At 41.6% G+C, this 27,772-nt stretch overlaps 1 pseudogene; it reads left to right on the forward strand.

Annotated features, from left to right (window-relative positions):
* Positions 1-12,248: 12,248 nt before the first annotated feature.
* LOC104572995 (uncharacterized) lies at positions 12,249-27,245 on the forward strand (annotated as a pseudogene).
* Positions 27,246-27,772: the final 527 nt, after the last annotated feature.

Consider the following 27,772-nt stretch of genomic DNA (forward strand, 5'->3'; position numbering starts at 1 on the left):
ACTCGTGACACAGACGTCGGTACGCAGATGCTGTACAAATGCGCCGCAGCCCAGTTACCTCACCGTTCGTTACCTAATACCACAGCAAACTCCAGGGCAACGTGCCATCCCGCTGTGCCCTGCTGCCACTTATTTCATAAGTAACTCCTGCACACACGAACCTGCATCACATTGTAAAACATAAGGCCTTCAAAAATTGCGAAACCTCTATCATCCTAAAATCTTAATTTTGATTAGCTGCATATAAATGATTACAAGGGAACTGTTGTAAACAGAGCCCATGATGATGCCACTGTGTATTACCTTTTCAGAGCAGCTCCTGCCTTATCCCGGTCCTCAGAATGGGAGCTGAGCCCACAGCTGTGAGCAGCTGAGAGAGAGACATGTACTTCATGACTGACTGACTTCATACTAGATAAACTGTACCTTCAGTACTAAATCATTAATTTCTTCACAGAGTATTTAGAATCATGTAATTTTACACTCTTTGCCGTAGCAGTTAGTGGGCAGCTTTTCATACTATGATGTTATTCCTTGGAAAACACTCCCTCATTGAAGCCAAAGCTCTGTCTGATCGTCTGCCATATATGAAAATCAAGTAAATCAAGCAGTGCAAAGGCTCAAGTCTGAAACGCCCACATCCCTACTGATCTCATTACTCGCTGCTGGCTATTACGGCATTACTGATTTGCTTTTCTGTTCTAGTGAAATGCTGACATATGGTAGCCTTTTCCATTAATATGAAGCCTTTCCCATTAATATGAAGAGCTTTCATTTCAGATTCCCCAACACGGAACAGCTCCTTGCAACACAGAGATACAGCTGCATAATATGTTCAGTACACACAAAGTCCTCGGAAGGTTATTGGTGTTTTTTTTTTTTTTTAATCTGTTTGGCATATGCAAAAGAAAGTTTCTCAAATTATTATAGTAGTTAAATTTGGGTGACTTTTCAAGAACTCACTTCGTAAAATGTGAGTTTCAGTGCCACAGAATGGAAGCAATGAGGAAGATGGCAATATTTTCATGTGGGCTACAGCTATTTTTTCTCCAGACTTATTCTTGAAAACAGTTTAAAAATGGTGGAGCTTAAATTCCTGTCTTATAGCAAATATAATAACATGCGATTATTGTCGGAGCTCATTGTTGATGTGTATAATACAGCGACAATCAAAATGTCTGGCAGAACTAGGCAAGAAAACAGATAAATATATGTAAGAGTTATCAAGCAAGCAACAGCAAGTGGCACTACTGCACAGCACAGTATGAGATAGCACAGGATCCCCAGAATATGGGAATAGTCAGAGCATAGTATTGTCAGTTTGTGTTCAGCACTGCTGCAGCAAACAGTTCTGTTTAGTAAACTCAGAATATCAACATGTTAAAACATAATATCCTCTGGCTGAGTCAGTCTTTTACTCAATGAGGACAAAACGTTTCGATAGAACAAAGCATCACGATGCCAGGTTCACAATGCCAGAACCATTTTCAGAATCTCAAAAATTGTGGGGATACTATGAAACCTAATAATCTGATTTTTTTTCCATATTACTCTTTCAAAAGTTCCTTTTTAAAAAATCTTTCCTACATTATCTACAGACAGCAAGACATCAGAGTGACACACTACTGTAAGAATTTGCATTTTAACACAGTACTGTATGGCTGCTTCCGAAAGAATGTACCCAGCTGGTTGTAAGAGGTAGTAAGGTGAATTTTTCACCAAAGGATAAAACTGAGAAGACACTAACAGAAACATACTCTAGCCTTGGAATGTCAAAATAAATTATAAAGAAGCCATAGACTTGGATGAGCTAATATAAAAGCGGTATATAAAACTCTATTACCCAATGCAAAGAGGTAGTGTAACACATTGTTATATAGATCTGGAGCAAAATAAACATATATCTCTTCAAAGCCAAATCTTGATTTCTTATCTGTGACAGTGTGAAGCAAGCACCTGCATATAATCAGAAAACAGAAACCCAGTTCATATCTTTAAATTGCTTCACATTCCTAAGCAGTACTTGCAAGCTGATTGTTTTCACAAGAATTTTCCAGAAACTGACTACATTTTGTCTAATTTTAAGTAAAGCCAAGAGTTAGGAGAACTTGGTGCCTTTTGTTGGTCAAAAGATAGAAATCTGTCATTTTATAATGTGAAGCTTAAGTTCCTCAGAATCCCTGCTTTGGAAACCAAAAATGTTGTCACTTGCAGGAATGACCGGGGATAAGTACCAGACCAAAACCACAAAGTATCCCTAGAAAGGACAGCCCCACTGCAGGAACACGCTGTGCATATAGACACTCCTGTTTCTCTGCGCAAAGCTTCACCGCTGTATACCTCAGACACAGAACTGGCTTTATGCAAATAGTCACATATCTTTACCTGAATAGGCTGTGGGCATATTATCAAGCGGTTCTTTTTTCATAGCCTAGGGCATATATTTGCCCCAAGTTAGTTATTTGTAAGAACAACATGGACGCGTGCTTCTATTTCTTGATAAATCTAACACATTTCATTAAAGGAATAATCAACACAAATATTTTGTTATTTTCTGTAATTTCAGAAAGCACATGGGCATCTTTGGCATTTTCTGTTTAGCTGCTGACATGCCAACTTGTTACGCTCTGGCAGCTTTCACTTATGAACCTGCTCATTCCTTGCTGCAGCATTGTGAGGATATCTTGCTGTCGTTACAGTCCTGATTACAGAAGGTGTTTATAAAAGGTGTAGGTATGAAGTTAGGAGCATTAACGGCACTTACTCTTGAGCCACAGGACATTCCACTCAGTCACGTAGGGTGGAGTTTGCAAATGTACTTCTGAATTTGTTGTAACTCTAAATGAGGGCTCTGTGTGAATGGTAATTAATGTAGTTAAAACTATTTGTCTTCTAACTTGAGAGACTGTGGCTCAAAGATAAGGGCCTGAACAAGCTAAATCAGTTTAGGAAACATCCAGTAACTTATTTTTCAGGTGTCTATTAAAGCTAGTGAAAATATTAAAGATACCAACCGAATGCACCGTGTTAACTTCTGAATGTTTTCCATGCTAACATGCACTAAGTTGGTTATTTTTCAGTGATGGCTGTTGGGATTGCAACGTGGGACAGAGATTAATGACCACAGAATTAAGAAGGATGAGGTTGGAAGGTGTTAAAAACACACAAAAGAAATATGGTCTTGAAATCGAAGAAACAGATAAAAATCGGGCAAGAGAGAAGCAATGAAGCAGCAAGACATTATTTTTAGCAGGGTAAGAAGCAGCTCAGTACACTACTAACTGATGTCCTGTACCCCTTACCTTAACATTTTCAGCTTCTGCATAATAGGGCTTTAACAAGTGCCACCAGCTAGATCCCAGCTGCCTCTTCCTAGCTCTCTTATCTGCACAGAAACACAGGAACCAAGCCCGGATGAATCATCCAGCTGACCTTTTGCAGAAAACCACATCATATAAGCCCTCCCGCAGTGAATCTAATTTTCTTGCTTGAATTACTCCTATTACAAGCCTACCTCAGGATTTCCTTACTGACGGCTGGGAATCCCATTCTAATTTACAAACAAAATCTATTCGTGAATACATTACACCCCTTTTCTTCCAGTTCATCCATCTCTTCTTCCTACTTCTAACTACTTATTTTCATCCAAAAATTCAATTCCCACTGCAATACATTTGTAGAGAACAGTCATATCTCACTTCAGCTTTCATTTTGCTGTGCTGAATGGGCAATGTTCTGTATATGTTTTACCTTGTACAGACAAATCATATTCTTCTCAGTCACTCTAAGAGCCCTTAAAAGACAGAGATTCTGGAAAACACAATATTTTAAGGGGAGTCTCAATGAGATGCTGCGCCAACAGAAGTATTTTCATAATTCTGCTGAAAATAGATCTCTGGATGGCAGCTTAGCCTTATTTTTCTCATAACTACATCATGTCAGCAATTCCTAAAAGCGTCACTTTGATCAATGTAACGTGGTTTTCTCTGCCTTTAAAATTGAGGTTCTAGCACATAGCATTAAGTATAAAACTATACATGTCTATGCAAACCAAGCTTCTTGTTTCTATCACTCTAGACTATTGGCTCTTCTATAAGCTCTTCCAGTGTTAACTCTAATTGGCAATCACTAAATATTTGCATTTATGACGTTTATCAGTGAATTTCATTAGCATGTGTCTATGTTTCAACATTACTTTTTTTCCATTTCCTTTTGTATCAGCTCATTACACGCTTTACTTTCCCTCTTTGTCTTAGTTTTCCTTATCGAAGGGTGCAAATCTGTTTGCTTCATTTGCTTTGTAATTACATAACATACCCTGATACTTTAAATTCATGTTCTCCCATCTATTTTCCATTTTAGTTATCCATTCCTTGCATAAAGCTCAGAATATGTTCTCAAGAACTGATTCTGCACTAGCAACATCTAACTTACACAAGCAAGACTTACTTTTTCATCTGTATAATCCTAAGAATTATACACACATTTATCTGTTTAGTCACAATTACTTTTTTTTCCTGTGTTCTATTAAGCGTTTAGTACCATCTTTTATTATAAGCAATACCATCCTTCAATGCTATTGTCTCTAAAATATATATATATATATTTGGCTTAGTGACTGTTTCTGATTTCATAAATTTAAATAATTAATGTCTCTAGCCTGTTTAAAGTAAGCCATTTCACGTTTTCAGCCTGAAAATAAACCAGTATCTGCAATATGTATCCAACATGTATCTGCACCTGCATTTGTCAGCGCTTCATCAATAGCACAAGGCCAAACAGTGCAGGTCCCTAACAGGAGATCCCATCAAAGAAGCCATGCTGAGGAAAGACAGGCAACAAAGTTGTGAAGTTAAGCCTCCACCTTCCACAAATAACTTGCCATATTTGCTTAACTCTGTTCCTATTCCGACATACAGACCAGGAAACTCTTGCAATATGGGCCATTTGCAAATGAAATGTCGAAAAAGATCAATTCAATTATATTATTTACCAAGTTTTAAAATGAATTTTATAAATTTCATCCAGCAATTCAAGATTTGATCACAATCTGTTCCCAGGGCAAACTTTAATTTACTTATACTGTTTTCAGCAGGTGTTTTTGTTTTGCTTCCAGTTACCTCTGGAAGGAGGTAAAATGATAATTTCAGTCAAGCTTGGATGTAAGTGGAATTACAAATTGCAGTTCAATCCACAAATTAATATTAGCACTCCAAAGTTAGAACTATTAAAGAAAAAGTTATCATCTGAATATCAACTTCTGCCCTGAACTCTTAGAAAAGTTCATCATCAAAGCTATTTCAGCGGCGGTCTCCAAACCGCTTTGGATACCGAAGCTGAAACTTCTGTTACACAAATGCTGTGAATGACTGTGACCTGCTCTACATTTTGGAATGTCTTTGAATCTATCTGGGAGATGTGATTATACTTTCACTGCCAAAGGTGTCACTGACAGATACGTACCTCACTAAGCAATTCCAGGTGGATTCAAACATACCATGTACTTTGGGACCAAAATCTTAATTACACTGAGGGAGCAAGTGTAACTAACTTCATTGTTATGCGGGAGATGAACATGATCATAACTTACAACACAACCAACTTAGATCACGGATGGATGCCCGGTCATTTCACAGCAAAAACTGTCTCATTCTTGGGCTTTCATATGCATCTTCTGAGATGTTTAAGATATTTAATAAACTTCTGTCCTGAAATTTGGTCTGACGAATTCTCAGCTGCCAGCTGACTTGAAAAAAGTTGTTTCAAATATCCCCAGTACTTCAGCTGAGACTGCAGGATTCTGTCCACTTTGCAGATCCATGACAGAGCATAGCAGTACCTGAGAACAAAATACGACTTTGACTTGACAGAATAGAATAAACACACTGCCTGCTGCTAGTAAGATTCATACAAGGAGACCCACACAGTGATATAACATCATCTTTTCAGAAAACAGAGTAGGATAAAAGTGTACAGAATAGCCACCAGGTGTGGAAATAAAGAATCACGCCATTGCCTATGGAAGATTTCCTTTGTTTACAGTAAGAATCCTTGAATGAGATGAGGAAAAATACAAGCTTTATCTCCTAGCTACACTACCAGTATGCATGTGTTGTAGCCATGACCCCTAAGAAAAAGATTCCTTATTCTTCCTCAAAGTTTTCTGTCTGGCATAACATGAAGAGCACCAGAAAAAACACAAGATATGCCCTAGACTCACAGCAAATACAGGTTCAGCAGATGAAGAAGAACAAAATTCCTGCTGAAGATAACAGGTTGTCACACACATAAAAGCATGGACAAATGCAAATTCTACCTTAGGAAAATATGTCATGATGAAACAAATGTTATTTTGAAAAGTAACTGCTACTGCTGTTGTGAAATGGTTACTCTACCAGCATTCCTGTCCAGAGCCTGGAAACTATCCCTAAGTGATATTGCAGCAATTGCAGCAGCAGGAACAAGAAAAGGGTCAGTGTGAGACATGCCCATCTTCTGGCTCTTAGGCACAGAACCGTCCTGAGGTTCTCCATTTTCTTTCCACATCTCTAAGGCCAACTATAGAGTCTCCGGATTCACTAAGTGGTATAAACTTGAAAGGGATTAAAAATTAAAAATTGGAAAAGCAGTGGTAGCAAGGGGAGAGATCATCTTCAGAAACTGCAGAATTCCTGCCATGTTTGTTATTGGGACAGAGTCATCAGTTAGCAAGAGCAAAAAAAGATAGAAGGCCATGAACACTGAGTATAACCTTAATATTTGCAATTAACTAACCTGTGACAATTGTTTTTCAGAGTTTTACTTATCATTAACAGTTCTACAGAACAAGGAACATAAATGGTTTAAGATGCTACTGTAATTCTAATACAATATTTGACTGTGATTTGCAGCTAGCACCACAATATCATATGCAGTGTCTGGATCATTTATTAGTGACATGTAAGCAGTACTGGAAGATAAAAGTTGCAAATCACAGACAGCATCAATCTGCTTTTTTTTTTTTCTTTAACATCCACTGAGGAAAGTCATAAATGTTGAGCAATATAAGCTAACTTAACCATACCCGCTTGCAAAATACTACTGAGGGTTGAGATGGCCCCATTGCAATTATTTTTCATCAAACTATGAATTATACAAATTCTAACACCAGAACATCCTTTAGAGGACTACTGAAATATATTACAGATATAGTACAATCAGTTGAATCACATACTTCAGGTCTGCTTATTCTTCACCTTATCATTAGCCATATCAGACCATAACATTACATTATTGACAAGATAGAAAATGTAAGCTCCAGCAAATGCATTGTTCTGACACTGGCTGCCATGACATGATTTCTATTTAGCACACCTGAACGGATAGTCTATACTGTAATTTTCAACTGCAGTTGTAAAAATGCTATAAAACTGACACAACATACACGAGAATTTACCTCTTAAAAGTAGAATTATCATGTTTTCACATTTCCAAGGACACAGTCTTTTCTGTAACCAGAGATCCTGACTAGGAATAACTTGAGGATATCGGGCAATTGTCAAGGATGTCTGCTTGTCCTCAGTGCTAAGCAGACAGCAGGATGTCCAGATATCCCAGACACGCACTAACAAATGCAACGTATGTGCAGCACTTCCCAGAAGCTCTGCATATACTTTACCAGTGGTTTGTAAATGCACAACAAATCAAGGAAGCTCAGGCTGTGCTGGATTTACAGAAAATGCCATGTTTGCCTGTGAAGCATACGTTACCAACTGGAGCTGGAATGTGTCAGACTCACAGTTTACGGGCTAAGCAGAAGCCACGTGCTTCTGGCCAGACAGACCCAGGAGATCCACGCAAAGAAAGCAGCCTTCGTGCAGCAACTATTGACTCTGAACTATCTATCTGAAGGTATTTTGAACTGTAATCCCATTGAGAGATCTCAGGGCACACTAATGTGGTGATTAAGATATCTCCATCGATGCTGACAGACCTGATTTTCAATCCTCACTCTGCCTGATTAGTATTTTCAATGCAAAGTTTCTCCCATAGTCCATGAGAGTGACTCTGACAGCAGAATGTTGCAAGCTTTGGGTGTGAGCCCTCCGTAATTCCTTACACCTACATTTTATATAATACATTCTTCAAAATAGGGATGTGGATGAGGGACAGAACATGCCCTTCGAAATAGATTCCATTTCCTACCGATGAGCTTTCTAATGTGGAAAACTGATCTGACTCCCATAATGAAGTGAGGAGCTTTCTGACTTTGGGGGACTTTCTCAGTAGGTCAAACTAGCAGGTTTACACTAGACTTCATTGCTTAGAGAATCTGGGCTTCAAATCTGGAGCTGAAGTAGCCAGGTGTCTTAAAATCAGTCAACTCTGTAAGCCTAATTCTGATTGAATCAGAAAACATTGAGGCTAAAGAGTAAAAGTAATAAAACCGAGTATTTTTCTTCCGGGAGACATTCTGGTAGCTACTCTTAGTCTGCACTGGGCCAGAATCTCCTGTCTTTGGCTATGCTGTGGATCAGGCTTTCAGGGTCAAGATGGAATTTATTTATTTTTTCCCTCCTGCTTAGATGCAGGAATGTATTTGCCAAAACCACTAAGGCATGAACCATTATTTTGTACTGTGTGTTTGCTCTAGCCAACCTCGTTTTTTCCTAAATTGTATCAACTACATTTTGCTTAACTTCTTCCATCAGTTAAACACCCTAACATTCCTCAGTATTTCATGGCAAGGACAACGGCAGCACTGGATTCCACGTACGGTAGCAATTGCCTAAAGTACAGCAATTGATTTGGTAGTAGAACTTGAAATAAATCAAGCCTCTGTATTGACTCAAGGGGACAATGCTTACTTTCACTTTTTCCAATATTTCAATTTCTCCCCTTACCTGACTGGATGCTACAGCCTTAACATTTCTTGGAATCACAAAATCAGAGAAAAATACAGGTTTTAAGAGGCCTCACCTGGTCCAAGCTGCATCCAAGGCACAGCCAGCTTCAAAGATAAAGCGAAGTTATATCACATTCTTCTGGTCACCCTCTGCCCCCTCTAATGTATGCTAATTTATACTAATCTCATTTCTGTTGTTTCTATAAGGTCTCATCCACAAAAAAGGAGACAGAGTTGTTTTGGAATTAACCTATATTAACCTTATACACTTTAAGCATAGGGCTTAGGTGCTTCATTTTGTTCTCTGCCTTAGTGTGTAGGTGGCGAGCTCTGACGAGTGCCTGTGAACAAAGAATCAGGCATAATGACAGTACTGTAGCGCACCATAATTTCCAAACACTAAATCACATTGCAGGTAAATACACACAGCAGTAATTTAGGACAAAATATGCTACAGAGCTCTTGAAACTTATCCTCAATCCAAGTACTACAATAGAAGAAAGTTCAGAACCCTGGCTACCATGAAATAAAAAAAAATCAAACTATGTCAGGAGAAAGCATTTCAGCTCTGGCATGCAGTGGTGATATAAGGCAGAATTATGGGAATGGCAGGTGAAGATATTTTAGGTTTTGTGATCTCAGATCAAATTTCTTGTAGTAACACAAAATGCCTCTGCTCATCTCTTTCAGCACTGTGGGGAAAGATAAAGACACCGACAGTGCTCAGAGCCGAGTAAGAGCATTCGCCCCGCTGTTTTTTTTTTTTTTTTTTTACCAGGATCACATGCAGGCAGCCGTGGGCTCTGCTTGCGCTCCTGTTTAGAGGCATTTTCCATCCTGAGCTCCTACCACTCGGCCAGGGTGCACAGCTCAAGCCTGACCACACAGCCCAGGAGGGAAGGTGCAAAGAAACCTAAGCAAACTTGCCCAGGAGCGAGCTAGGTGAGACACCAGCTCCAGCTATACTCTGCTATAAACCATAGTGCCACCTAACGAAGCGCTGTCTCTCATCACACAGCTAATCAGTTTGAGTGCAGTGCCGTGCGGACGTGAGGATACTGCCTCCAGTTCTGAGGTCAGCCCTGCTAGCTGGGCTACCCGATCTCCCTGCACTCTGGAATAGGCACACATGGAGCTGCTGTATAAGGCATGCTGGCCTGACTGCCTCCCTGCACCATCTTTGCTCATCCAAAGAAATAGGCTTCAGCTGAAAAACTAACACTTTGGGGCATCTTTCCTCTGTAATTGCTGCAACATAAAGAGACGAAGAGTTGCATTCCCAAAGCCTTTCCTCTGGGCAAAATCCCTTGATCTTTTCAATGCGCCAAAGTCCAAAAAATTCAGCTCAGAAATGTAGGATCTTAGCCACACACAAATTAAGAAGCAGTGCCTGGCTTTTCCCCTTGAGAAGACTTGCTGCCTTCTAGGCGTACCAGAGGTCTGGCAGATGGTCAGTCTTTCTGCATGTAGGTTGATGGTCTGGGACTAGTTTGGGCTCACAAATACAGGTATGAGCTCTAGCTCTAGCCTGATGCCACACCAGGACTGTGACTTGTCTCTATCATTTCTTTTTTCCTCTTTTCATGGAAATAAATTTGGGCCTGGTTTTAATCATTTCCAGTTTTCCAGAATAGTTATAAAAGCCTACTTCTAGTTATCCCTGTACCCAAAAGATATTAAATGAAACACTGCTTTTATTCTTCTCCTCTTGTCTATAAAAAGGGGGACATCTTGATACAAAAGAACTTAGTTTTAGCCCTACTCTAACACAAAGGGCTCTAAGTTAGTTATGTTACAGGGGTTCAGCTGTACCAGCCTGAGAAACTCTTTCTTTTTTCCCCTGTAAGTTTGGCTTTCTCAAGTCATATGCAACATATGGTTTTACCCATCTTCTCTCTTATCTACCTTTGCAATCTTTCAGGGCAGCTCAGAATTACTCTTTTCTTGGTTTCCCTCCAAGCAAAGGGGCTCATTGCTTTTATATATTGCTTTCAGGCTGGCCAATCCTGCTCACGATTTATGTACAGAGCCATGTCCTTTTTCTTCATCAAATGTGTTTGTTTTCCATTTCTGCAAGGATTTCCCCTACAGCAGAACAGTCAGTCCACAAAGCCTGCAATAACCCTTTTTGCTAGTCCACAGTGCATTAGCTGATAGCCATGTGTATCATATTTGATTTGTTCAGTCCTCTCCCTTTCGTGACGGAAGAAACAACCTCACTTTGAAAAAATTCCCAGATTATACAAATTTCAAGCCTCCATAACTTCACTCATTCCAGGTTCTGGAGGAATCCTTCTGTACACATTTGTGTCCTCTGTCTGTTCCTGAGCTGTCGTCTTCAAATTCTACAGTACCTTAAACTATTTAGGAGCTGGGTTGCTCTTTCTGAATTTCATAATTTCTTGCATACTTTCCTTTAATAAGAACTGCAGGCTGATTATTCCAGACATACTTCTCTGCCTCTTCGGACACATTTATCATACCCTGGAGCTTTCTGCAGAATACTTTGCTGTTAATAAAGCCACTTTTTCTGCAGCTCCCAAGCCTTTTTCAGTTGCAGTTTCCTGGTGACAGGCAATAGGGTGCTTCTGCGATTTAGCGTCTGTCTTTTTTATTCCTAGTTAGGCTACTTTCACTGTTGGCACAGTGGTGGAAGACTTGGATGTAATTGCAATTATCAAATAACAGCAGAATGCTGAAGAGATCCTCTTTCAAGCAAGAAAATAATCATTTGTTCCCACTGATATTTTAAAACACGTTAAACATTTATATTAATCTTCCTACTTGTTAAAACTTGTGTCTAGAAAACTGACGCTTGGATCACATTTCATCTGGTGTCTCCTCTTAAAACTTTCAATGATGCCTTGTGTTTGAGACACACGACACATGACAACAGAAAGCATTGTGACAAATGAGTATTGTTAAAATGTTTCAGGTGGCTGTTCATGAAAATAAAGATCGCATTCCTTGAAATAGAAGATGTTTTTAAGTGGGACATATCACTCAGAAAGCTCTTGCCTGCCACACTTTTAGCAAATACTCAACAAATAAGCTTGGATGAAGCCAGTAGGTTTTTATAGATATTTCTCAGAAAACACAGAGGCTCCTTGATTAAAACACATAACTCTGTTGAATGGAGTTCTCTAGAAGGGAAAGACTTCTCTACTAGTTATCACAAAATAAAACAGAATAAAGCAATCAAAAAAAAAAAAAAACCCACCAACAAAAAACACTCAACAAACCATTTGGCTTGGATCTCATTTTTGGAAAAATCTATACAGCTTTCCACCTAACTTTCCACTAAGGAAAGTTAGAAAAACAGTACAGGTCGGTACATTCTTCAACTATATTGTTGCTCATGACTATGCTAAAACTGGCACAGTCCACGCTTAATGGAGATATAAAGAAGATAAAGCTTTTGCTAGAGGAAAGGAAGAAAACTTCATCCTTCATGAAGAAATCTTTTGGGTTGGCAGGAACAAGTGAAAGGTACACGCAACTTTGGCACAAAGTATCCTGGGGAGGATACTTGATACAGGAAGCTCTAAACAATTAGGGGGCCTAGAAGGCTGCTAGAACTCATTGTTTTCCATATTCAAGTTGTTACATGAGGATAAGGAAGTAGGCTTTTGGTTCACAGAATGTTTTCTCTTTTCTAAAACTACTGGAATACTTCTGTGATGAAAGAAGAGACAAAGTGAGTTCCTGGGCAGGCTTAAAATATAATTAAAGTAGACTATTTCTGTCAGCAGGAAAAAAATATTAGCAAAACTGATTCCAAAGGATCCAATATGCCATATCCAAAAGCCATGAGCCAGAGCTCAACCTAAAGACCACATAGAAAGCTAATTGCATACTTGGAACTACACTAGGATTTGATTTACTTATTATATGCTAGAACTCAGCAATTGTTTTTCGTTGGTGATTTTGACTCTTGCAGACCTATTTTTTTCCTAGGATTCACAGACAAAGTTTTGTAACCCACATGTCTTCCTCTGGAGAACACAGACCGAAAGAAGCCTTCCCCATCTCAGTCTTCAGGTGTCCTGGGCAAAGCAGAGTTTTGATGGTTTAGGGTGCATCTGCATTAGCATTTTAATTCAGTTTAGGTACACACTTCTGAAACAAATTTTCCAATCCTCTCCAGTTACTATGCCTTAGTTCATACAGTGAAGCAACATGAAATTTACTCCATGCATATACATAATCACACTTGTCATCTCTACTCATTAAATAACACAGGTAAGAGTTAAAGAGTTAAATAACTCAGGTATTAGCAGCACAATGAACAAATACACTTGAGCATTCTGCCTGCCTAGAGCTGTTCACTGTGTCACGCTATGGTTAGAAAAGCAGATGTTGATGTCAGCCCTGACATGACACAACGCCTCACACAAGATTTGCCAAATTTCTTACGTTGCAGTCTCCAGGTTCCAGCTTCCTTTCCTTTTGTAAGTAGGGTTTGCACAATCTGGAGTTTCAGTTGACTTTGTGCATTGCATTTGGATATTAAAGGTAAAGGACACAGTAAATGTCAGCTCCAGCCCATGTGCTTTCTGAAAAGCAATCTGCAAGTCTGTCTTCTTACACCAACTACACTGTGGAATTAATGACTGTGAAAATATGAATGTTTTCTGTACTACACCTGTAAATGTGTAGACCTGTAGATGTCTAAGATTTCCAGATATGTGCAGAATTTAGTGTTAGCTACTAACACAATTTCTCATAGAAGTGTTATTTTATTTTTAATACCTTTACTTGTTTTTAAATAAATCACTCTAATTTCAGACTTCCATGAACTCAAAGTTCATGATTGACTCTTTACATGTTAATACATTGACTCTGCCAAAAAAAGTCTGGCATCCTGATCATCAAAATGAACAGTCAAGTAACTTCCCTTAACCTAGGCCTGGAATAGCCCCTAATGAACACAGACTTCACCTGAAGGAAACGAATGAAAGGGATAAAGAATGATACATTGCTACAGAGCATAGAATGAAAGGGAGAAGACAGACCTTGCGCAGGTGTCACCACATGTTTAGTGACAGAAAACAGAGAGAAAGCAGAAAAAAAATGAAACTTAGGATAAATATTATTACAAAAAGCAGGCAAAGCTATTCTTGCCCCAAGAGAAAACCCAGCCTCTAAAAACTTTCTCCATTTCCTCTTTAACTAAAATGTCCCACATACGCGTAGCAGAAAACACAGGAAAAAGGAAGATGGCAAATTCCACCTAGGTTAGAGTTAGGTGGGGTCCATCTGGGAATAAAGAGCAAGAAACTGTGCTTGTTGAAAACAGCAAAGAACCATGAAGAAGAATGCACAGCATTTACAAATAAGCAGACTTGCCTGCTGCTGAAATACAATGTTCACTGTCAGAAAACTCTGAGACAGATGAATCTCCTCAATCATCTGCCATAGCATCTGCACCAATGCGAAGCGGAGCACTGGGCAGAAACGTTCAGGTGCTGATCTACACAAAGCACACAGCCTCACAGACACAAAGAGTGTGTTGTGTGGAACATGTTGCACAGTTTTATAGGAATTTGATGTAAAGACTTGGATGTCAGGAATTGCTATGATTATCTAGTTCTCCTACTGCCTCAAGGAAAAAAAAAAAAAAAAGGCTTCTCAATTGGGAGGCCTTTGCTGTGCTCTTATACTGCACTTATTCTCTGCCACAAAGCAGCATGTGGTCAGACTTCCTTCCTAGAGAGGCTTCTATGAAGGACATTTCAGCAACATGTAAATAAGTAACTGTGGTATCTAAAAATTAAGTGTTAAACCATTTTTACACAAATTTTGAGCACAATAATTATCACAGCTTTGTGTAAAACAATCTCTTTACCTTCTTTCGCAGTTAGCAATGTTAGAATATTACCTGTTTGGAATTAGCATTATTCAAATGTTAAGGTATTAAGCAATGTTCACTACACAATTTAAAGCTTTACAGAATTTGCATCCTCATATTAGTGTGGAATCTTCTGTGGTTTCAGTTCTGATTTTCCTAGAATTAAAATTAATTTCCTTGTATAATTGGGGGGATACCACTTACCTGGAATTAACATCTGGAACAGCCATATGTATTCTAATTTTCTTTCTTTTCCTTTTTTTTTTCCTTTTTAGAGAAGTACAGGAATTCTAATTATAAGGCTATAGAAACAACTCAGCATGAGCACCATCTAGTGACAAACAGCAAGGTTAGGTGTGCCCAAACTGTCACACAGCTTTCCAGTTTAACTCAAGAACACTTGAGAAAATAACATCAAACTTCTCTGTGTTAAAGGATTTATTCTGTGCTATTTGTTGTTGTGAAATTGAATAAACTGATGAGAAATCTCCGATTTTTTTTCAAAAAATATCCTGTAGGAAATCAAGTAAAAATGTCAAAAATCATTTAATGACACCCATGGTTGAAGTCATTTACTTTTCTGTTTTGAAGGTTAGTCAAGATTCATTCATGTTTGTACTGTAAATTACTTGCAAGTGTATAAAAATGTTGGTAGGTGCAATTCGACCTGACATCTTGTAACCCCCATTGAAATTGTAGAGTATCTTTGTTTTAAAATTGAAATAAAAGGGAAACAAAGCCAGCACCTTGTATCTAAAATTTATTGTTTAAGAACACTGAACATGTTTATGACTCCCTTGAGGACTTTCATTTTCCACTGAGAGACATATAGGCTAATCTGCACCTTGTGAAGGAAACATAAGATTCTACAATATGTATAAGTGAGTAGAAAATTGCATTTATGTACTTTTTTTTTTTTTAAACTGTTATGGGCAATGAACCCTCTGTCTTAACAACTGCCAGATGCATCCATAAGATGCTGCAATTCCACAAAATGCACAGATATCAAAGACAGACCAAATAGGGGCAATAAAATTAATTGCCTGTTTTCTGAATGCACCTGAAGAAAGATGAGATCCTCAATTTGCTATGGACTGCACAGTATCACAAAATACAAAATGAAAGTGAAAAAAAAAAACATTTGAATTCAGTTCTGCATTTTAGGCGTGCTAGGGTTGTATTTTCCCCAAAATATTTTTCTCTAGGTATGGGGAAAATGCACAAAGCTCTAATACTATTAAAATGCCTGAAATGTTTCATAAAAATACCATTATAATGCCTCATAAAACAATCGTTAGTTAATAACACATATTTTCCTTAACTACATACCATTCTTCTGGAATCTTTAGATTGCTTAATTTTACCCACCTTGTCAGATCTTGCTCAATCTCTTGGAGAAAGGTACGTCCCCTTTCTTGATTGTGAGCTGTGCACAGGGGCACTGAGATGGCAAATCACAAACAGCTATTTCCTTCTCCACTGATTCAGTAGTGTTGCAGGTTAAACAGGACCTAGAAGAACATTTAAAATAAGCTTAGTGACAGAACTCTCCAATTTCAGCATTTTATTTTCTTTCCTCAGGATGTCACTATTTCCTTTTCTGTCATCATAAGGCCAGATGAAAATTTTAGTTCTATTATTAATACCTTCTTTACACCTTGCATTTTCAGTGCTTTCCTAGCTTTTGCTAAAAGGAAAAAAATGAGAGTTCATCATTCACAACCTTATTTTGTAATGAGCAGATCTGGGGTTATATGATTTTGCAGATTAAGATTATACTACACCCAGAGCTGCCCACAGCAGTGCTACTGCTCATATTATCATACACATAACACTGATGTAGTAGTACAAGCTTAATCTCCAAAACACCACTTATCATCAGTGTGTATTGTAGGAGACACATTTACAATATTTACTTTGTTATGTATATTTAATTCATACTCATATCCACAAACTTTGTTCATATAGGCCAGGCTTGTTGGTTCGTGATGACTCAAAACCTACAGCCTTTGCAATGCAGCTGATTAGAATTCTCACAGGCCTAATAAATGTGGCCCAACATTTGCAGCAGAAACATCTAGCTGGAAGGAGTGGGCAGGGAAGGTGCTAAGATCCTAAGCGTCCATTGCAAAGCTGTAAGAGTTCATCTGTCAGCAGTTAAACTGACAAAAAATTGTTACACCACCTCCGGATTCAATCTTTGCGTAATCACAGGACATCAACTTCACCATAATTCCTCTGGAGTTAATTTGGTCCAGTTTCTGCTCTCTTAATACAGGAGTGGCCACAGAACATTCTGTGCATTTGCCTAGTAATTTGTTTAGATATTTTTCCTTGGAATGAGGCCTTCTGATTATTTGTTTCCTTCTCACACACAGGAAGAACTTGCTTCTCAATTATCAATTCACGTTGTCTCAGTAGCAAGATCAACTCCATTCACTGTGCTCTTAATTTGACCGACATATTGCCCATTTTAATTGAAAAGAAGTTTCCCTTCTCTCCACGTGAGGGCACTGTTTGTAATAGTTTTTTTTTTTTTTTTTCCTTATGGGTACTTTAAAGCCCATCATCTCCACCCTACTACTAAAATAGAAAAAAAAAAAAAACCCACACACATTTGGTAGCAAACTAATTAGGTCCTAGTAGACAATCAAAGTATTCCCACATAATATTTGTTCCTTTGATTTGTTTTCCTGGTCCAAAGATATTTGAGGAAATCATTTAGCTGTAGAGACAGAACAGTAACAGAAGCAAGAACATAGACGAGGCAAAGTATGCCCTATGTGATACATCCATCTAGGCAGATCCATCGTTGATTACAAATATTCATGACTAATGTTATAATTTTAATTATACTAGAATACTTATTGAAATATTGCAAATGCATCAGATTTGCAAAAGCTTTCCTATTAGAATGTTCCAGCACTGCCTGCTGAAATATTTTAAGGCTAGTTTTCTACACAGCTTGCAAAAGTCAACTTGCAGACTATACATTGCATGCTTAAGATCCCAAAAGTGGTAAAATACAAAATATCAATTCAAATAAGTTTAATTGCTCAAGTTCAAGTTCTATTTTTTCAGTATCTAGATTCCTCTTTTCTCTAATATGATTAGTGAGAGTAAGGGAAGAAAGCATTGACGTTTTCTCAATTTCTGGGCACATAAGTAGAAAACAAAAGTGGCACGCCAGGCCAACATGACATTGACCAATCTGACTGCCTTCTATATTGACTAGATGTGTGGGTAAGGAGAGAAGAGGATTCCTGCTCGGACTCTGCTGCACAGCTGTAAGGCACTATAAGGAGCCCCAGGAGCTCAGGTCCTGCCGCAACCCTCACGGCCAGACTTGCCAAGCTGCCTTGTACACGAGGAACCCTGAACACTCCTGGGCAGCTGCTCGCCTGAGCCCCCGGGCCTTGGCAGTTCTGTCAGAGCTCACGACGCAGCTGCCTCCACTGCACTGCTCTGTGCGTGCGCCCTGCTCCAAGCCGGCTTGGTCAACATCACCTGCTCTCTGGAGCCAAGCAGGGTGGGACCGTGTTTTCCTAGCAGAGCACACCATCTTGGTGCACTGCTGAGCCCACGCATGCTCTCAGGGGGCTCCCGAGGACCCGAGTTTCAGCAGCTGCCCAAGGTAGGACTTTTCCATTGCCCGTTGTCGAGATAAACCAGGAGGAGCAACTAGGAACGGATTCCTCTTGGTTTCATGAGGGCGTGCAGCCTGCGCGTGCCTCCTAGACTCTAGCGGTGTTATTTCCAGGTATTTTCCAGAGTTAGCTATCACTGGACTGCAGTGCTTTTGGACTGGGGCTTGGGAAAAGCGAACAGCAAGATGACCATTCTTTTCTCCTGACAGAGGACTTACGAAATTAAAGGCTTTTCCCCTGAATGACAGTCATACAATGAGTTTGTTTGAAAACATGAGTGCCCACTGCCCACACAGAAAGCTTGGTGATGTTAACAACATTAGTAGGCTTTTCTTGGAGGAGAGAAAAAAAAAATCAGCAGCTCAGTGCATCCATAAGCTATGCACCAGCTGGCACAGAGAGGAGCTTCAATCTGAGCAGGTTGTGTAGGAAGGCGCTAGCCCATCTCCTCACTGTTGGGCTCTTGTTTTTCCCTTGCTCTGCTCCTGCCCTTACCAGAAGGCAAGCAAGACTCTTCATTAGGGCCACTTCCATCTAATCAGCACAACCCGACTCTGTTCCTCCATTGGAGATTATGGGGCTCTGCTAAGCCCAGTGTTGGAAACAGACTCAGATTCATAAGGACATCCACAGGCTCATGAGCGGATGGGGAGCTGATATTATAAGATTCCATCCTAGGTAGAAACTTCCGGTTCAGGTTGTAAATCCGCACTGCTGAACCAGGGCTGACAGACAGGTAATGTATGTAATTGCCTGTCGTACTAACGGTATTTTACCTTCATAAAAAGCTCTCCCTTTGGGTTACTACTGCAGAGGAACTCCCCTTGATGCTCTAATACCACATTTAAGCCCATCTGTAGCTCAGTTATTCTGGTTTTAGTCTAACAACAACATCTTGCTGCAGGTTAGTAATGAGTTAAACTTCTTGGCCTGTTTTAAAGGCTTCTCTTAGTCCTTTTTTAAAGCAAGCATATTATCGGGAAGTAGGGTTTTTTTTAGCTTGAATGCGCAAGATCTCACCCACACAAGGATATTTATGCCAGTCTCCTCCCCTTCATTGCTATTGCTTCATCTCCAGCAGTGATTGCTGGTGATACATTATCCAGCACCTTCGGCAGTTGCCCAAGATCCTGCACCAAGGGCGCAGTTAATACAGTCAGTGCTGAGAAATCATAGGAGAAAACTCCCGCTGAGAACAACTTGTTCAGCAGCGGGGAGTAAGGATCACATCTACTCTGAGCTTTTGTCCACAAAGTTTGCATAAATCAGTTCCTGCTTTAAAACTTGTTTTAGGTTGCAGAAGAGAGCAGCAATTTCGTAAAACAGCTCTTATCCAAAGCCAGGCACTGCTTCGTAGGTGCTCTTGTTTGCTAGAGGTGGCTAAAATGTTTGCTCCCCTGCACAGATTAGTGCTTCAATCTTATCCTGAGCAATCAAAAAAAGGAACTCGTTTCTATTCTCTACCAGGGCTTTATTGAGAAAGGGTCTAAAAGGGCAGGGGGAAGGAGCACTCCCACCTGAGCGCCTCATCCCTCTGCTTTTCCAGCCCTTTGGGCTGGCCTCAGTCTTCTCCCAAAAATTAAGAGAGGGGATCCTCTTATGAGGACCAATTCAAGATCTAGAGAACAAGTTAAATGCACATGGGAGAACTCAGCTGAAATAAAGGAGATAGTTCTTGCTGTTAAGCTGCAAACTCCTTGCCATAGGCTGCTACGGAACACACAGTGTGACACAGCTTGGAAAGGCAATCGAATTAGTGGAAATTAAAAAACAAAACTCACTGGGCCTTACTAAAGGCAAAGAAGGCTGCCCACTGCGTATCACAAGAGACAGAGAAACATCTGGGGAAGAGAATTGCTGGGTGGCTACCCCAGTCTTAACCTTCCCCTGAGCATCTGCTCCCACATGGCAATGTCCACAAGGGTAGGTGATCATAGGAGGCAGCACTTGTAAAGCACAGCAGTGAAGAAAACTGGAACAAAAAAAAAAAAAAAAAAAAGAGCTGGCCAGGAAATCAAGGGTCCTTCACATTACCACATTTCTCACATTTCCTGCAGTCTTTAATCTTAAAAACCTGTGAATTGCTTTGTGAATTGTCCTAAGAAAGCAATGAAACCCAGCAGATTCCCGCCTGTATACAGGACAATAAGAACAGCATCAATCTGTGACACCATGATACGGACCCTGTGATCACAAGCACACATAAATAAAACATTCACAAGCCGCCAAGAAGGCAACGTGACTAATTTTGCATTCTTAGGCCATGCTTTCAGTTTTCACATGCCTGGAATATAGACTTGATCCCTGCCAGCCTGCACTCTGCTTGGCCCGTGCAGTGTGGCAAGGCGCTACTAGCCATGCTGATATCTCCCTCCTGTGTCTTGCAGAGAAAGAAGCTACAATCCAGAAAAAGTCCATCGTGACTGACTTGCACAGCTTATGGCTGCCTCTTGCCAGTGCCTGGAAGTATGAGATCTTGGCATTAGCCACCCTCTTGGCGCCTGATGGTGCTGGCAGTCTTAGCCTGCCAAATGTGTCAGCTCCAGAAACACTTCTCAGTAGAAGTAAGTATGAGGCAACACCACACAGCAACCCCTAGGAGTCTGTTTCCACCACCCTTTGGAGGAAACACAGGGACAGAGTATAATTGCACTAATACCAAAGGAGCCCTTATGTTTCCAAGTACTGGCCTATTGGTAACAGTCACACTCTGGCCAGCCACAGATCTTGGATGTTTTATGCTAAAGGAAATAAGTAAATCTCTCTCCCACTGCTCCTTCCTCCTCTTCCCTTCTCAGGTATGCAGGGGCACAGACTGTTACTGCATATGGCTGACCCCATTTCCTGTGCCTGGAAGCAGCAGGCCTAAATGCCATCTGAGCACAGCTTGCTACACTGCTCAGAGCTACATTTTTGTTGCAAGCATATTGCAGAGGCGCCCACAAGGTAGCCTGAGCCAGAAGGAGACACCAGGTAACTGGCACCAGCACTCACGCTACAGCAGCACTCACACAGGGCCCCGCAAGCCCATACTGGCTGCAATAGTATCCAGGCAGGAAGAGAGGCGGAGTAAGGCCTTCAGGCCCACTGTCCTCCTGCCCATGGCCCAGGTTTCCAAGGAGAAAAGTTCCATCCACAACACAGGTTTTGGGTTACCTCATCTAAAAGCTTTGCTTTAAAATGCTGAACTCTCCAAAAGGTTTTCAAAGCTCAAAAAAAAAATCTCACTGCAAGACTTTTAATCCCCAGACTTCATCTCCTCCAAGCTAAGGCACTTACTCAGCTTTTCTCTACTCTCACAGAGAGTAGAGGCTGTGACACCTGTAAAGGCTGGGTTAGGAGAAAGGCAGCAAAGAGCACCTGGGGAAAGCAAAAAAAACACCTCTTCTCATTGACACTGCTAAGCAGAACAACATAGCTATCAAGGCAGGTACATTAATGCTAGGGCAAGTTCATACACTATCCACATTTTCAGAAATCCTGCAGGGTAGGGAGATGGACCGACCACAGTTAGAAAACAACACAGAAAACCGAAAGAGTCCCATGGCAACGAAAAGGCACCCAAAAGGACAGGCTCTCCTGCTGACCAGGAGAGCACACTTGCACAGGATCTCCTCATTACACTCCACATGTGCCAGGACCACACATCCACTCCTCCTCGTTTCCCCAGCAGGACTAGACAGGCACAGAGATACACAGGAAGAAAGGAGGAAGCAAAACACCAACGCAGTAGGTCACCAGCCAGCCTCACTACATTACATTGCTCTACTGTATCTCTGCCTCCCAGAGGATACTAGGAGGAGTCTACATAAATTTGGGGTGCCAAATCCAGATTTAGATCTCTCCTAAATAAAGCTGCTAGCAGATGTTACAGTTGTTTAGGCTGCAGGCAAGACAGAGAAGCCAGATATCACAATATGCAACAGAGAGCTCCTCTATACCTACTCCCAGGTACGCTTGGGGCTGCTACTGAGCTTATGGAAACCTGCTGCTAAGCAAAGCAAAAAAAAAAAAAAAAAAAGAAGACAGAAAACTGGTAGAAAAAAAAAAGAAAAACCAAAACTTATCCCAGTTTGATCAAGAGTTTGATTTCTACTTCCTCTGCCCCTATCTAGCTCTTAAATCCTTATTTAAGAAGAGACAAAGGCTGCACCTAGCTTTCCCATCCCTTCTCCATGGCTGAAGGGGTCCAGTTTCTTCTCCACTTCCAGACTGCTTCTCCACTTACCACAGTGGATGTGGTTTCCTGTAAAATAAGTTCCTCGAGCTCCTGGTGAGCTTTCTGCAGCTGGCCAGGTCACACAGCAGACCAACAGCAGAGCACAAATGGCTTCTCTACCCAGTCCCATGGCAGGGGGGTGCAAGAGCCTACTCAGCAACAGCGTAGGGGGATCAGCATAAAAATACCCCTAGCAGCTGTTGACTCCAAATGGCTAATAAAGGCTTGCAGCTGCTCATCTGTGGCTAGTTAAAAGAAGAGCCAACATTGGAAAGAAATGCATGGTGAGAGGAAGAAAACTCTAAAAGAGGGGTCATCTTGCATGGAAGCAGCTGCTTCGTTGTGCTTGTTGCCACTGTTGCAGCTTGGCTGTCAGAGTTCAATGCTTTCAGAGAAAACAAGAGCAAAACCATTTCTGAGTTGCTGTAAACACCCTGATTTACTTCAGGTGACGGTCTGACCCCGGTAAAACAGGCAGGTCCAAGGTCAAGCCAAGTCCGTGGGTCAAGATCTGGATCAAGGGAACAACGGCCAGACGTGGGCCTGGCTGCAATGCAACTCAGGCAGAGCCACGGGCAAGAACAGGAGATTAAATGTGGCTCCCAAGTAAGGCTGGAGGAGTCCCACTGTGGCTCATTCCATCTCCATAATAGCCTCAACGAACAATAGACACCTGTGCTACATCCCCCAGCATAACTGCACCTTCATCTCTTTGCACTGTAGTAGGAGAAATGAAGTTCAAACCTATCAGACCTTCTCTCTCTCTCTGCTTAGATCCTGGCTTTACAAGCTGGGCTGGACAAGTCAACTGTCTGCCTACCCCTCTCCTCCATCAGGATGGAGTTACTGCATGGTTTGTGTGCAGCGATTCAGATCTCCTGCACAGCTCCCAGAGCCAACTGAAGTTTTCTCTCCTCTATCACAGAGAAGAACGTGAGCTGCTTTTGATATGCCTGGAGGCCGTGCTGGGTTGACTGTCCGTATCCGACTGCTGAGGCAGTCTCATCCCACATCCTTAGGGGGCTCCAGTCCCTAGTCCATGAGTGACAAAGCCCGGTGGTGAAGAACTGCAGCAAGCCTGCCTTTGGGACAAGTTTGTCTGCTTCCTGCAGGACACTGAGGTGGAGAACAGCACTCTGAAGCTGGAGGTGCGAGGGGGCTGGCTCATGTCTGAGTGATCTGTGTGGCGTCCTAGTTAAGGTAGTAGACATGGAGAATGGTGCCTCAACAACAAAGCGTGTGATGGGAAGCTCCCTCCACACTGGCCTCTTTCGAAGTCTCACTCTTTTGCCCTTCTAAAGAAAGCAGAGTGGGTTAGTAGCTCCCTAGACTCATTCACCAGGTCCTCTCAGAGAGCAACTACAGAGATGTTAACTTTTCAGTAGCACAAGAAGACCACAATAGCCAAGTACTTGAGTCAATAGCAATCAGAAAGCCTGGAGCTCCTAAGATGCTTTGGCTGTGAAAGCTGTGACCTAATAATTTCTTTGACATTCTATTCCTGGGCTCTGCAGCATTTACATAGCAATAATTTAACTTCCTTGAGGCGCCAGATGGCACCTTGAAGCAGATGTACCACTGCCCAGCGATACTGAATGCATCTCATGCCTGGGCAGCAGCTAGCTGCGAAACACCCTGCAGACCAAGATGTCTTTGAAAGTTATGCTGAGGGGACAGTAGCAAAGCCACTACTGGTGAAATCCCCTGTATAGACAGGCCATTTCCCAGACAGTTGCCTCCTCCCATTTTGCTCCCTCCCAAGAGCAGCCAGCAATCGCCATTTCAAAAGATGTCACAGTCTAGGTGGATTGTACATCTGAACCTGAACGGTGACTCCTCTGTTGCTAAACATCTCATGCCCTTGACAAATGGCTCGTAACACACTACTCAAAGCTCCTCTGATTTGGCAGTCAAGTTTCCTATCTCTGTTAATTTTCCATTCACTTTTTGCATGGCACCTTCACTAGCAAAAGCACTTGGCAATTTTTTCAAAGCAAACTGCCACAGAACGGCATGGGTAGCTGCAGTGGTAGGGCAAGAGCACAGTACATAGAGGAGAGATGTGCATCCAGAGCAAAAGATGGAAGGAGAAATGGAGATGGAGCTGAGACAGAGAACACAGGAAAGCAAGAGCCATAAGCTGTTGAAGTGGTTTCATGCTGCTATCAAAGATCCCAGCTAGATCCACACATAGACATTGAGTTATAGCATGCAAGTGTGAAGAGCTGATGGCAATAATTCTCTCCTCCAACAGCAAGCAGTTTGAATAGGTTTCACTTCAAACCAAAAACACGCGTGCACGCAACATGTGCTTGCAGCAAAGGCCACACGCAACCACACTCTCGAGACTGGCTGCAAGCAACAAGCCTGAGAACTCACAACAGATGTGCAGAGAAACTGCACACTAGACAGGAAAACGGGGGAGAAACAACTGTGAGGGGACACGGAGTGGGGACATGTGTGAACACTCATGGGAAAAGCTCAAAGCTGTCATGAAATAAGTTGGGCAGCTGCTGAAGGACGTGCCCTTGTGCGAGGGCCCACCTACTTCTCGGGCCATTGTGAGGAGGGATGCAGCCCTGTATGAAGGTAGGGATTGGGGTAATGTGGTTGGAATGGTAGGTGCTAAGCAGAGATAAAAGAGTGGCAGAAGAATTGCTTTGGGAGATACCACTAAAAGAAATCCTCTGAAGTTTATCTCTTAGCATAGGCCTGCTTGTCTACTATGACACCCCAATTCAGAGCCTAGTGACACTAGTAAGACTGGAAACCTATGGAAAGAGGCTAAAAAGCAGGAGTTCCCCTGGCAGGAGTTTCATCTGTGGTCCTTGTGCATGCACCTGCGACACAGCTCCATCCTGCACCTCTCCCTGTGTGGACATGCTGCTTCCCTCTCTTCCACAGACTCCACACTTCGACAAAAACTCTAGAAATGCTACGCAGGGGGAAGTCGGAGTTGCCCTGAGAGACCGAAAGGCTTCCAAAAGCCTCATTTTATGCAAAGATCTGCAGAAGAGCACAGAGGTAGTGAGTCCATCACGCGGCCTTCAAATGTGTCTCCAAACAGTGGCTCGAGGGGTTAAAATATACATGTTAATACAAATTATCTCATAGTTTTACTAATGAAAAATTCCTGCCTTACATCCTTGGGGACCGACTATGAATCCGGATTAATTTAGTTTCAGACCTATCCTTCACAGATAAGCAACACAGCAAGAGCTACAAGCCCTAGGGAGTGCCATGGCCCACTGGAAAAACAGAAATCAAACAATACTGCTGTCCACTCCTGCCTAGGAAGAAAGGAAATTATTGTGCAAAACAAAGAAAGGTGAAAGAGGGAAGGAAAAAAAAAAAAAGGAAAGAAAGAAAAGGCCGTCTCGAGATTACTGGAAAGCAGGATATGGCCGGAATGCTGTAATGGTCCCTGCAATTTCTGTTGCTGAGGCACTAGGTCTCTGAGAAGATGCAGAAAGGTTGACGTGAGCCCTTGGGTGGCTGTGCTCACTGAATGTCCCTGTGCCTTTCACAGGACGTTGTGGAAGAAGTGCTTGTGTCCCATCTCCCAGAGGATAAAAGTCGGGCTGCTCAAGGCAAAAATGGCAGCCCCTTGCAGCACTGCAAATAATAGTAAGTTCTATTTCCCCTGCTGCTCCACTTTCTACAACCTTCAGCACTGGCAGAAAACTGCTACCGAATCAAACCACAAGTCCATACAGCTCAGAGCCTGCCTCTGAGCAGACAAAGTAGGGAAGAGTATAGAAGACTTTGATGCTCTTGAGCTTTTCTCTCCTAGGCTGAACTCTTCCCACAGGCCTACATGCTCAAAATATCTCTCACTTTTTCCTCTAGAGCTATAATTTTCTACTGCACTAATTAAATGCAGGCAAAGCAATTTGCAGAGACTCCTCTGCATTGCTTACCTATCAGCCCTGACACTGTTATTTGATTTAGCGTTAAGTCCCCACAGGGCTAATGGTAGAAAATCCTTTGCTCCATCAAAAAAACTGTTTCTACTCACTTCAGACATCCTTTCACAGCAGTAGGGACTACTCTCAAGTGTGTATATAAATATATATACACACATCCCTTAATAAACCATGCTCTATCATCACAGGATGGTAAGGATTGCTTATCTCCTACTGCCTATGCACTTACAAAGACGGCATTGCCTAGGCCAGGGGGTCTGAAACCCAGCAGCGCTGAAGCCAACACGAGCTTTGTTACTACCTTTGAGAAAATTTCCTCAAGCCTGCAGAGTTAACAATATTTTGCTCTAATCAACACCCAGCCCATTCACAGCACAGCTAACTTATGCAATAATATGTCGTATCAACACATCAACTCTGAGAGGTTGATGCCCCAGTGGTCCCACCTCCCTTCCCCCATTTCATTTTTCCTTTCTCTCTCCCTGCCACAGATGTATACACAAGGGTAGACATTTCCTGCAGATGCCACAGACAAAAACCCCAGAAATCCAGACCGCAGGCTCACATGCCACTTATCATTTTCAGTGAGACTTTCCTGCTTCACATGCCCGAGCCTCTCGCTTGGGACTGCACAGGCCTTGCCTCCACAAGGCAGTCAGCAACCTGGGCTGACTCCCTCCAGCTGGATCTAATGACTAAAGAGTTTCTTGCAAGCTGAAGCACGGATTTTAATATCCCTGCTGACATTTTTACTGCCATTAACGCTCACAAATCTGGATATTATTACTGTCCCCATCCATTTAGTCTCTTTCTGGATATTGATGTATTTTTGGCCTCAGGGAATTTCTGGATATGTATATTACATGTTACTCTGGAAAATAAATTCTTTTAAAGAAAGATTTCTTTCCTTTCACCTGTCATCTTGTCCTCATCAAAGGACCCATTTATCATTGCATACACTTTTAGCACATTCTTCTGACTAATCTTCCAGCCTTTCACGTGGCAGATTCCCTTCATACAACAGCCATCCTCTCTGCCTCATCTGCAAGCTGGTGCAGGCTGGTGCTTCACTTTTCCTTCTTTGTTCCACAGTGACACTGTTCAGAAAACCTGCCCCCCCCCCTCAAAAGACACACAAGACCTCACCTCCTTGAAGCTCTGTGAAGTGCGTGGATGGGTTCTGCATACAGTGTGCCCCATAAAAGGAATGACTCAGCTTGCAAAGTTTCGTTGGCGTGGGAAGTG

This window comes from Tinamus guttatus, unplaced genomic scaffold (genome assembly GCF_059628265.1).
Source record: "Tinamus guttatus ecotype Peru unplaced genomic scaffold, ASM5962826v1 Tinamus_guttatus_pri_ptg000240l, whole genome shotgun sequence".
In the NCBI taxonomy this organism is placed as follows: domain Eukaryota; kingdom Metazoa; phylum Chordata; class Aves; order Tinamiformes; family Tinamidae; genus Tinamus; species Tinamus guttatus.